Source organism: Pangasianodon hypophthalmus, chromosome 18, assembly GCF_027358585.1.
Source record: "Pangasianodon hypophthalmus isolate fPanHyp1 chromosome 18, fPanHyp1.pri, whole genome shotgun sequence".
NCBI lineage: Eukaryota > Metazoa > Chordata > Actinopteri > Siluriformes > Pangasiidae > Pangasianodon > Pangasianodon hypophthalmus.
This window is the reverse complement of record NC_069727.1, coordinates 12663640-12677282: the sequence shown is the minus strand read 5'-3', so window position 1 is coordinate 12677282 and position 13643 is coordinate 12663640. Positions and strand designations below refer to the sequence as shown.

Below are 13643 nucleotides of genomic sequence, written 5' to 3'. Positions count from 1 at the left end.
TACAGAAAATAACCACAGATTCTTGGTTGTACTTTGTCCTGGGAATGAGGTGGGAGTTCAGTAGAACAGGTCCCTATAAAGACCAACTCAGTGAGGTGAAGCATAGGGCAGATCGTATCATCCATGATATACCCATACAATTTCTACACATGATAAGAATTTGTCATCCCGCGATATTGACGATACAGATGGCGGCATGTTTACATGACGAAGCGTGGGCATCTCACACACAGAACGAGTTTCAACCCTAGACGAGGATGAAGAACTAATCCCAAAAAAGGAGCTTCCTCTGTAATATGGAAGTGGTTCGGACACAGAAGATCAGATGTGAATCAGACGGCACTCAAGACTGTATGCTGATCTGACTTGTGGCCAAACAGATAGTGTTGAATGTTACTATTTTCATATCGTCATTTATATCGTTACCGCAGAAATACCATGAAATATCGTGATATACAGCATGTGGCCAAAAGTTTGTGGACAGCTGACCATCACATTCATATGTGCTTTCTGAACATCCCATTTCAGATTTAGTCCCCCTTTGCTGTTGTAATAACCTCCACTCTTCTGGGAAGGTTTTCCACTAGATTTTGGAACATGGCTGTGTGGATTTGTCCATTCAGCCACAAGAGCATTAGTGAGGTCAGGTACTGATGTCAGACAAACAGACCTGGAGTGCAGTCAGCGTTCCAGTTCATCCCAAAGGTGTTCAGTGGGGTTGAGGTCAGGGCTCTGTGCAGGACACTTGAGTTCCTCCACACCAACCTCGGCAAACCATGTCTTCATGGAGCTCGGTTTGTGCACAGGGGCACTGTCATGCTGGAACAGGTTTGAGCCTCATAGTTCCAGTGAAGGTAGCAGTAATGGTGTAGCTGCAGTAATAATACGCTTCACTTCAGTAAGGAGAAGTCCTACTGACTCATGGCATGTTTTGAAGTGAACTGTGCTGTAATTACAGCTGGCCAAAATCGACTGTCCTCATCACCCATGCTCATCACCACAAGCTAAGTATGTTGCCATCTGTGTGTTAGAATAGAACATCTTTATTGTTATTGCACAAGTACAATGAAACTGGGTCTGAAATGTCCTTACTAGATGCTGTATAAGAAATAATAAAGAAAGAAATTTTTAAAAAAGAGTATATCCTTTTTGCAACTGTAGGAGTGAAGTAACATTATAGACAGTATAAACAGTATAAACAGTGTTTGGCAGTAATAGTGCAACAGCTCAGATGTACAAAGCAGCAACTGTCTGTGTGTTGTTATTTTTCCACTTGTACTGCCTCCTGGGCTATGGCTGACTCGCGGTAAGCAAACATGAAATAGGCAAGGAGGCTTTACGCTGCCCCGGCTGGATGTGGAATCAATTTGAGCCATGCTTTGGCAATTTTATCCATCTGATTTATTTAAAAACAGGGCTTTCTGGAGACAGGAATGTTCATATTCATCTTAAGCACTTTCTTTCCCCTGGTTCAATCATAGAAACATTTATTTCGTACTGTTTCAGCTTTTATAGTTTGGAGTATTAACATTTTCTTAATCTGTTCACATTTTGCATTCTGCTTTTACTTTTGCCTGAAATTGTTTCATGAATGGCTGTGAAGAGATTTGGCAACCAACAGTTTCACAGTATTGCTGTTCATCAGTCCTGTAGTGTGCATTATTAGAGTTAGAGTTAGTCTTGCAAATACGGCTGGACTAAATTTTTCCTAGGTTTTTATAACTAATTTATTAAAAAAAAAAAAAAAATCATTGCAATATGTATAAAGTATACAGTACATTGTATTGACTACTACCTTGACTTGACTAGATTTTTCTTGCTGTACTTTCTCTAACAATGTTTTAGTTTGATAATATTCTTACCCTGAACCTGAGGAGGTTTTTGATGGAAACTACAAAGCACAGAAACAAACCTGGTATACGATCAGCGTACACACAGAGTCAAGTCCCTTGTGTCAGACAAAATGCAAAAGAGCATCACTTTGGGCCTTCTTGGAGAAAACAATCCTATCATTTGTATTTTTATTTGTGAAAATGCTTACCTCATGAGGCAGGCACTGTAATTATCCCAGAAACATTATGTTTAATGCTGAGAGACAAGCCTGCTACACTTTAATAGCTTCCTTTGTTACCATCATTAACTCATTTTTATTACTTCTGGTCATTTTAACTTGGATGTCAACACAAAGCACTTCATCAGTCTGTGTTTTATCTGCTGAAAGCCCAACAAACTGGTAGTCCTGGGAAGTGAGGGCTGATCAGTGGCACGCCTGCGGCAGGGGAAACGCAGAGCTCAGCAAAAGTGCACTACGGAGTGAGCGAGAGAAAAATAGTGCAGGGAGGAAAGGGAGCGATACTGCACTGAACAATGAAGCAGTGCCTCTTTAATCAATGGAGAGATGAAGAAAAGAAGTAAACAAGCAAATCAATCATAGTGCACTACTGAGTAATGTTGTGGTACTCGAGATCCAGTCTTGGTCATTTCATTTACCTCACACATGCTCCCTAACAGCCCCCAATGCAATGATATAAAATAGGACTACACTGCAGCGCTTGCTAGAAGAATGGCCTATGCTGAACATGTCCTATATATTTCCCGTGTGCCTATGTGTACAAAATGATAACACCAAAGTACACTTCTGGACAAAAAAAAAAGGGCTAAAATTGCAAACATTAAGCTTTTAATGGTCTTAACAACAAATCATTGGTCAGAAAATGAGCAAGAATTAAACTAATGCACTCCTGAGAGCTCCCGTGCCACTGTTTGCTCGTTTACTTTTGCTGCAGTGAACTGTTTGGGGAAAAGCTAGGAAAAGGCAAATTCAAGCAAAGATAAAATCATGATTAAGCTGTTTGTTGTAAAATTCAAACAACTGGGTGTACAAAATACTTACTTCCTTTATCTGTTTGTTTAATTCTTGCTAATTTCCTGACCAATGATTTGTTGTTAAAGGCCATTAAAAGCTTAATATTTTGCCATTTTGTACTCAACCCTTTTTTTTTTTTTTTGGTCAGGAGTGTAGATGAGTTCTTTTAATTCAAGAGAAATTTCATATCAGGTTAGGAAATATTAGAACTTGCAAATTAACACATCTGGACTCAGTCACGTGTGTTGCTGGTCTTGCCTCCCTGTCATACTCGGTCTTGACTCGGACTCTGTTGTCTATGGTCTTGACTCGGACTCTGTTGGCTATGGTCTTGGTCTTGATTACAATACTGAGTAGAGGAACAACAGCACACAGCCAAGTGGAGCAGCAATAGTGCACTAGTGAGTAAAGTGAGCTACTGAGTAAAGAAGCAGTAGTGTTTACTGAGTAAAAGAGTGATGGTGCATTACAGAATAAGTGCACTCCTGAGTAAAAGAGGAACAGTGCACTACCAAGCAGAAGTCCCAGCGCCCTTCAGAGAAAAGAGCAGTTTATAAAGCAAAGGTATTTCATGCCTGCTCATGGACTAAAATCATTCAAATCCAAGCCTCAATTTTATCATGTGAATATTTCACTTATTTTCATGTTTGAAAACCTCATCTTGTATTTCTTTTTAAACCCAACACGAGGCTGATGCTATAAATCTTCCCTAGTAAGTGCACTACAAATATAGCCTACCTACTGAGTGAGCTTGAATCAAGCACACAGACCAAACCAAGGCGAGGAAAGTGTTTACAGCACGCGCTGTAGTAAACAAACATAAATAACATATCTGCTAGTTCATATAAACAGACCGTGAAAACTTCAGACAGCCCAAACCACGTCTGCTAAAACTTTATCGCTGCACAACACAACAATCTGCTTCTTCAATTCATTTCTGTATCGAGCGACAAATTATCCGACATGCTCCGACTCTGTGACTGACAGATGGCGCTAGCCAATCAGCAAACGGGATCGGTGATCTCCAACCAATAGCGAAGCTTCATTTCTGTTTACGAACCGCCTGTCAGTTTCCGGACTCTGCCGCTGTCCCGAGTGTTTGGCTAATAGTTGGCTAGGCCCCAATGAAACCCAGCAAAGAAGAAAGTCTTGAGCCTAATGTGCTATATTCACAAGCAAACAAAAGTACAGTATGCACGCACTTCCTGTTCCGCCTGCAGGAGAAGAGAAAACACTGTCTGAATGTTTATGCCGCTTTGGAAAGCGCTGTTAGCTGTGCTAAGCGTAATGCTTAAGCACCGCGATTAGCCAGTCTATTTGTATAATAAACTCACAGTAAACTGCTCGAATAAATTAATAAACTGCATTACCTGTTTTCATCGCCGCTCTCGTCTATTCGAGTTATTTTCCCCCAGTTCAAAGAAATGCCCATTGTGCCCCGTACCAGGAAATCGGGCGCTTCTCAGCCACTGAAGTGAAGAGTTGTGAAAGTCAGTATGGAAAGCCCTAAGGGGCAAAACTCAGCCAAGCGCTCAACCAGGTGGAGATCCGAGCGCCACGCCCACCTCTTCACTCATCAGTACTACTACTGAAGACACTCATCACTACTACTACTGAAGCCACTCATCACTGAAACCACTCATCAGTACTACTACTGAAGACACTCATCAATACTACTACTGAAGCCCAGTCAGTACTCCTACTGAATCCCTGTCAGTACTACTACTGAAGCCACTCATCAATACTACTACTGAAGCCCAGTCAGTACTGAAGACTCTCATCAATACTACTACTGAAGCCACTCATCAGTACTGCTACTAAAGCCTTGTCAGTACTACTACTGAAGCCCTGTCAGTACTACTACTGAAGACTCTCATCAATACTACTACTGAAGCCCAGTCAGTACTACTACTGAAGACTCACATCAATACTACTACTGAAGCCCAGTCAGTACTACTACTGAAGACTCACATCAATACTACTGCTGAAGCCCTGTCAAGCCTACTACTGGAGCCACTCATCAATTCTACTACTGAAGCTTTGTCTGGACAGGATTAATGCTGCCTTCAGGTGCCATCAGAATTATCCTACTTCCCACTTCAGAACTGGTTATTATGAGTATGTCGTGTTCACATGCTCTGTTGTCGGAAAGATCCTGAAACATGAACACATGAATGATGCCAGGTTCATTCATACATACACTCCTGGGCAAAAAAAAAAAAAAAAAAAAAGGCCAAGCCCAAAATGGCAAATGCTGCAAGTCACCAAAAATACACTCCTGGGCGAAAAAATGGGCCAAACCCAAAATGGCAAATACTGAGCCTTTAATGGTCTTAACAACAAATCATTGGTCAGAAAATGAGCATGAATTAAACTAATGCGCTCCTGAGAGCTCCTGTGCCACCATTTACTCGTTTACTTTTGCTGCAGTGAACTGTTTAGTGGGAAAAGCTAGAAAGCTAGCTTCTTGTATGCAAAGATAAAATCATGATAATGATTAAAATGTTTGATGTAAAATTCAAACTGACACATATCTGGCTGTACAAAATTTTCCAAAAATATCTTCTGGTATGTTTTTTTTTTCTTAAAAGATTAGTGATTATGTGGTTATCTGCCGCACCTGATGCAGCCCATCAAGGGCCACAAGGCTTAAACATTTAAAGCAGTCAAAGGGAAAAGCTCCCATATTAACTTCCTTTATCTATTTGTTTAATTCTTGCTAATTTCCTGACCAGTGATTTGTTGTTAAGACCAATAAAAGCTTAATATTTTGTCATTTTTTGCTCAGGAGTGTAGATATAACAGAGATAAATGAACTGGCTTCTTTATGTGGTGTCTGTGTGGAAGAGCCAACAGACTAAAGCTGAAAAACATGAAACATTTAACACTCACACCTGGTTTAGTGTTACAGTGGCTGAGCTTTTGCTGCTGTGAATGAAAAATTAATCACAGTGACTAATTAAGAAGTTTACTGACTGCTTCGGGCTGCAGATTATAAATGTTAATGTTACACCTCCACCTAGTGGCCAACATCCCTCACTGCATCTATCTGATCTTTCACTCCACTGAACTACTGTACATGACAGCACAATGGATGGCTAGTGCTGTACTTTGTGGTGTGAGTTTGTCATCAGAAGGTTGTGAGTTTAAATCCCAGGTCTGGGGACTTCAGAGAAACCCTTGAAGGAACTGTTCACAAATATTTACTTACTCCAAAAAAAAGTCTATCACTGTCCCAAAAACATGCTTAATATCTCAGATTCACCCTATTATTTTGGCAGTGAAGCTGATATTGTGAGATTGATCATGTACATCACAATCATTAAGGTTTTGGAAAAGAAAAAAATCTCGGAAAAAATATAAAATGATATGGTTATTTTTTTATGTGCTGAAAGTTATTTATAATTTATCAGAGATGTTAGCTTAGACAAGTTGGAAATTTTAAAAAAATCACCCTATACTAAATAAATAAAGAAATATCTTTCTTTTTTATCAGTTCATGTAGTATTTTATAATAAAGATTAATTTCTATATTAACCCTTTCATGCCTAGTGAAAAGGCTGAAATCAGCTGTGTCACGTAACATTCCGATTTTGTACATATCAAGGACACTGCTATATTTTGTTCAAAAACAATATTTATATAATGATTTTGGAACACAAATCTACAAATATTTTAGGCCTGAATGATAAAGAATTTTTATAAGCAAATTGGAAGAATGTTTTTTTTTTTTTTTTTTTTTAAATTATATCCAGTATAATATTTTATTATTTTTTTTAGTCAGGGTATTCCTACATATGGACCCATTTTTAAAATAAATGATATTTAGTGGGGAAAAAAGTCAAAAAACACATGCAAAAACCATTTAAATGGTTTAAAAAAATAATTTATGCATGAAAGGGTTAAATTCTTCTATCCTTGGGATTTTATTTATTTATTTTTTTTTTTGCATTAATGAATATATATATAAAAAGATTCAGAACAAACTTAGCTGCATTGTAACTTCAAGACAATTACTAAAAGAGAAATATAATATGCAACCAAATAATAATAGAATGACAATAGAAAGATATAATATGCAACCAAAGGATTTTGACATACAGTATATAACCAACAATCATAGAAAGGCTTAGAAGTAGATTCAAAGCTAAATTTACTATGTGTGTCAGCATCCACCTTAAATTTAGCATAACCATGTTTGTCACGGTTAAATTAAATGAATAGTTTTACATGAAAGGTAAATTAAATGAATAGTTTTACATGAAAGGTAAATTAAATGAATAGTTTTACATGAAACATTTTTAAGCAGAAGAAGGACTTTACCCTCTGAGGCCCAAACCAGCTTAATGAAAAAAAAAAAAAAAAAAAAGAGTACCATGACCTTGATCTACAGAGATCTGAATTAGGAAATGCTTGACTGTATAATTGTTTTAGGGCAGTGATTTGTTTTAACTGCTTCTTTAACTGGTACATATTGCAAAGCATTTAAAAAGTTTTGCAAAATATCTTTTAGCCCAATTTAATTAAATGAAAAGCACAGTTTTCTATTCATGTGGTTAAGTCACCTGTGTTCTTTCTAATATTTTGTAATTAATCCTTTAATGCAGAGTGTTCACACTCATTGACAGTCAGTTTGTTTATTTTAGAAAAATATAAGATGAACCTTGATATTCACTTCAGACCATAACTGTAATATAATATAAATCATGATGCTAATTTCTGATTCTAAAGTGTTTGCCATATTCAAAGCTTGGTTTATAAACTTTCTACTCAAAATGTCAAATTAAGAAATAAAATATTTTTGTGCCAGATTACAATGAATGCCTTAGCTTTTTTAAAAATACATATTTTTGTTTGTTTGTTTTTGTTTTTAAGATTTTTGCATTTGCATCATGCAAAAGTCCTAAACACCATAAATTCTGAACATGTCACTATATTTAAATAAAATTTTAAAACCCAATGTTAGGAATTTTTATGAAAAAAAAATTTATTTGCATTTCAGGAAGAATGTTTTATAAATTTTTTATTCATGGACAAATTTTTTATTCAAGTCAAACTTCATATGACAATCAATCAGAAGTTTAAATATAGCTAAAATCTGGACATGCTTTTAAATCCTTTACACATAAAGGGTTAATTGTTAAATGCATTACTCACATGAATCACTAAACACATTCTCCAATAGTTCGGCTTTAGATTAGGTAGTACTGTAAAACATCTGTAGGCTACAAAATAAATGAATGTGTCATAAATACGATTTAGTGTATGGAGGGTTGTTTTCTACACAACTGCATGTAATACAAGTATGTATGCAGTGTATATTGTGTTACCATGCCCAGGGCATCAGGATACATATGAAGAGATCTAATAATTTTTCATTAACAAAATACACACACACACATCTTTACTTATATACATTATGTAATTTGTTGAGAACAAAATGATGTCACAACAGTCAATGGAAGCCAAAGTCATCAGCAAGTTGAGGGCTGGATTCAAAATCACACCGAAAATCAAAAAAATTTAAATTACAGGCTGATCCAACTTGCATGAATTTCATCACGGCAACTCATAATGTAAGTGAGTAGTGTGTATGGCCCCCAGGTGCCTGTATGCACTCCTGACAACGTCTTGGCATGTTCCTGATGAGATGGCGGATGGTGTCCTAAGGGATCTCCTCCCAGGCCTAGATCAGGGCATCAGTGAGCTTCTGGACAGTCTGTGGTGCTACTTCGAGGCTTTGGATGCTCTGATACATAAAGTCCCAGAGGTTCTCAATTGGATTCAGGTCTGGTTAACGTGAGGGCCAGTCAATCAGTGCATGAGGGCCAGTCATCAATCTGTTTGTCATCCAGAAACTGCCTACACACTATGGCCACACGTGGCCAGGCATTGTCATGCACCAGAAGGAACCCAGGGCCCACTGCACCAGCGTAAGGTCTGACAATGGCTCTGAGGACCTAACAGCAGCACGTGGAGGACCATGAACTAATGCTAGCACGTGGAGGTCTGTGCCACCCTCCAAGGATATTCCTCCCCAGACCATCACTGACCCACCGCCAAACCGGTCATGCTGGATGATGTTACAGGCATCATAACATTCCCCACAGCATCTCCAGATGTTTGTCACATATGCTCAGTGTGAACCTCTTCTCATCCTTGAAGAGAACAGTGCTGTGGACCTGCCAGTTCTGGTGCTCTCTGGCAAATGCCAATTGAGCTGCACGGTGCTGGGCTGAGCACAGGTCCCACTAGAGGACATTTTTGACAGTTTGGTCAGAAACATGCACACCAGTAGCCTGCTGGAGGTCATTTTATAGGGATCTGGCAGTGCTCCTCCTGTTCCTCCTCGCATAAAGGTGCAGATACCGGTCCTGCTGCTGGGTTGTTGCCCTTCTACGGCCCTGTCCAGCTCTCCTCGTGTAATGGCCCTTCTCCTGGTATCTCCTCCATGCTCTTGAAACTGTGCTGGGAGACACACCAAACCTCCTTGCGATGGCACGTATGGCAGTACAATCCTGGAGGAGCTGGACTACCTGTGCAACCTGATTGGGTTGCAGGTACTGCCTCATGCTACAAGCAGTGACAAGGACCCTAACCAATCACAAACCTAGAGACAAATCTGTCAGGAAGGATAAGGAGAGAGCAATTGTCTGTGGCCACCACCTGCAAAACCATTCCCTTTCTGGGGGTTGTCTTGCTGTTGCCTCTTCAGCACACCTGTTGTCACTTTCATTTGCACCAAAGCAGGTGAAACTGATTCACAATCAGCCAAATAATTGATTGATTGATTTTTTTTTTCTACCATTCAACTGTCCACTTCTGGTGAGCCTGTGCCTATGATAGCTTCAGATTCTTGTTCTTGGCTTACAGGAGTGGAATGTGATGTGGTCTTCTGCTGTTGTAGCCCATTCACCACAAGGTTTGGTGTGTTGTGCTTTCTGAGATGCTTTTCTGCTCACCATGGTTGTAAAGAGTGCTTATGTGAGTTACTATAGACTTCCTGGCAGCTCAGACCAGTCTGGTCATTCTCCTCTGAGTTCTCTCATCAACAAGGTGTTTCAGCCTGCAGATCCTCTGCTCACAGGGTGTTTTTTGTTTTTCATGCCATTCTGTGTAAACTCTAGAGACTGTTGTACATGAAAATATATTTTTTTATAAGCTTCTATCTTCAAACATGAGTAAAAAAAGTATGTATTCATAAACATAAACCAAGATATGTTTAAAAATGAAATTGATAAGGAAAATGGTATCTGGACACCCTGGTCAGACGAAAGAAAATCAGAACTCTTTGGCAATAACTCAGCTGTATCTGTGTGTGTGTGTGTATATGTATATATGTATGTATATATATATATATATATATATATATATATATATATATATATATATATATATATATACTCACTGTCTACTTTAATAGTAATACCTGTACACCTGCCCCTGTTCATTTATGTAGATATCAACCAATAATGTGGCAGCAGCACAATGCATAATATCATCATAATATCATGCAGATACAGGTCAAAAACTTCAGTTAATGTTCACATCAAACATCAGAATGGGGAAAAAGTGTGATCTCTGTCACTTTAACCGTGGCCATGGATGTTTTACCAGATGGGCTGGTTTGAGTATTTCAGAGACTGCTCTCTTTTGATTTTCACACACAATGGTGCAAAAAAAAAAAAACTATCCAGTGGGCAGAAACATCTTGTTGATGAGAGAGGTTAGAGGAGAATGGCCAGAATGGTTCAAGCCAGCAGGAAGGCTACACTAACTCAAATAACCACTCTTTACAACCATGGTGAGCAGAAAAGCATCTCTCACTACACGTTAAATACATACGCGCATCTGACACCAACTACTATGCTACACTCAGAGTCACTGAGATCACATTTTTTTGGCATTCTGATGCTTGATGTGAACATTAACTGAGGCTCTTGACCTGTATGTGCATGATTTTATGCATTGCGCTGCTGCCACATGATTGGCTGAATGAATCATTGCTTGAATGAGTAGGTAGAAATGCAATCCCATGTGTCCTTTTGTAAAATCTTTTGTAAAATCTGGCACTAGGTTGGATTTAATACACTTCGAGGGCAGCAGTAATTGTCCTTTTCTGTACACTTGAGCTAACAGATAGTGTGATTGGTGTGGCACTGATGGAAAGAGGAGAGAGGAAGGCACTACTACCCTCTCAGACAGACTCTTGGATCCCGGTCAGAGGCTGTGGTACATCGGGATTCAAATTTGTGATCTTCAAATGATAGTATGAATCATTAGATGACTGTGCCACTTTTAGAGCCCAGATTCTTCAGTGAATTCAAACTCTTAGTTATGCTTCAAAGAACGAGAGACCCACGAGTCTCCTTTTAAAAAAGCTAGACTTAATTTAGTATATAAATGATAAAATATGCATGCAGATTCAGATTTGTAAAATATCTGCATCTCTTCAGACTCTGTGGTCTCCTTTGGAAGGTGCTTACTTTAATTTAGATTTTTTTTTCTTCTTCTTTTTTTTTTTAAATACTCCAGTGAATTTAAATCTTTAAAAAAAACCCTGAAAGAATTTGGGCATGTTGGTGTACTTGTGAGGATGTGTAAGACAATTTTGAGTCTTTGATATCCTTTTAAATATGCTAGAGGGAATTTGAACCCTCTGCTGTCTTCAATAAAATGTTCAAGTGAATTTAACGTTCGTTTATCTTTTAACATTTTAAGTCTCTTTCGCCCTTTGTAAAATGCCCGAGAGAATCTGTAGACTCTGCCATCCTTTATAAAATTCTTCAGTCAGTGTAATGTGTGGTATCCTTTATCAAATATTCACAAGTACCTGCACTCTTTGGTATGCCTTATAAAATGTAAGAGTGAATTTAATTTGCTGTATGCTTTCTGAAATATTCATGTGTACTTGAACTCTCGTATCTTTTATCCAAGGTTAGGAAGAATTTAATCTGCAGTACCCTTTGTTAAAAAAAAAATCATGTGTACTTGTAGTCTTTGATATCTTTATGAAGAGCTGAATGAATTTAATACACTTAAATAAATGCTAGAGTGACAAATTGCAGACGTTATGATGGTGAAACAGAATATTAGTTCAGAAATTCAATTGTGGGCCTTTTTTCTGATTAACTGATGTCTTAGCCTTTATAACCTGATGTGAAGCCTCAAACAGAGGATGATGCATCTGGTACTTCGGAGAGAAAGCCACATTTAGCTGCTAGTGAGCTGCATGTTATCTCTCTCTCTCTTTCTCTCTCTCTCTCTCTCTCTCTCTCTGTCCCACCTTTGTATTATTTCAGTCGTAGAAGAAACTATTCAGTGTACAGCTGTGTGACTAAAAGATTCAGTAAAGTCAGTTAAACAGTATCATTTCACCAGAGAGATTGCCTCACTGCATTTTTACCTTAGGAATGTTTAATCTATCAAAATGTATGATTATGTGTTATTACGTGTTTCTGCCGCCTCACGGCTCCAGGGTCCCCAGGTCACTCTTGAACTCGGTTACTTTCAGTGTGGAGTTTTGCATGTTCTCTCCATGTCCATGTTAGTCTTCTCCAGGTTATCTGGTTTCCTCCCACCTCCCATAAACATGCCGGTAGATGAACTGGCTACACTTAATTGGCTCTGTGTGTGAATGAGTGTGTTTGTGTTTGTGTGCGTGCATGGTGCCCTGTGATGGACTGGCATCCCATCCAGGATGTATTTCTGCCTTGTGCTCAGTGTTCCTGGGATGTGCTCAAGATCCAGTGCCACTCTACCAGGACACAGTGTTTACTGAATATGAATGAATGAAAACTATTAAAATTAATTCTCATGTGTATTTATGTGTGTTTAGGTGTGTTGTCAGTCTTAGCTGGAAAAAGTGTTTATGTCGCCTAATGGTTTAATTTCTTGCAAAATTTAGGTAGGCTTTGGTTTTTTTGCTTTTTTCTCCAAAACAAAGTTTAATGACAGTAACCATTTTAATGAGTGTTAGATATTTAGAAACAAATATCATTGGTTTCAGAAAAAACTTTAAAACCTCATATTTTCCCCTTTACAGCAAACTCAAAATGTGCTTCTGTGTCAAACAGATTACTAGTGATGAAGCAGGACAGAAATATTCATATGTATTGTATATGAAGGAAGAAAAAGCTTCCCTGACATAGCACACATACAGAACTGTGCAAACGTTTTAGGCCCTTTTTTGTTTTTTATTTCAAATTTTGTTATAGATGTATATTTTATGATTTCTGCATTATTGAGTCAGCAAAAGGCACTTAAGATGTCCATTTTCACAGGCTCAAAATTACTTGGAAAAACTAACAATCATAAATATTAGGATTATTTTTCATATTTGGATGCAAATCCATTGCAGTCAATGACTGCCTGAAATCTGGAACCTTGAGAACCTTTCCTCCCTTGAGATGTTTTACCAGGTCTTTACTGCAGTTGCCTTCAGTTGCTGCTTGTTTGTGGGTCTTTCTCAATTGGGTTGAGGTCATCGGACATTTAAGAACATTTCATTTCTTTGCCAGTACGTTTTGAGTCATTATCCATCTGTACTGTGAAGCACCGTCCTATCAGTTCTTCAGCATTTAACTGAATCTTAGGAGAAAGTATAACTGTATACACTTCAGAATTCATCCTGCTACTTCTATCAGCAGTCACATCATCAATAAACACCAGTGACCCAGTTCCATTGGCAGTCATACATGCCCATGCCATAACACTGCCTCCACACGTTTGACAGATGCTGTGGTATGCTTTGGATCATGAGCCTTTTCTTTTCTTC

At 38.3% G+C, this 13643-nt stretch overlaps 1 protein-coding gene across 2 annotated transcripts in view; it reads right to left on the bottom strand.

Moving 5' to 3' along the window:
• The window catches only part of usp6nl (USP6 N-terminal like), a 65839-nt gene extending 61449 nt beyond the window's left edge, over positions 1–4390 (bottom strand). For both annotated transcript variants that reach the window (XM_034313024.2, XM_026922853.3), the window contains exon 1: positions 4237–4390. The gene's annotated coding sequence lies outside the window, so the exon portion shown is untranslated. The remainder of the gene's footprint in view (positions 1–4236) is intronic.
• Between the last annotated feature and the right edge of the window lie 9253 nt (positions 4391–13643).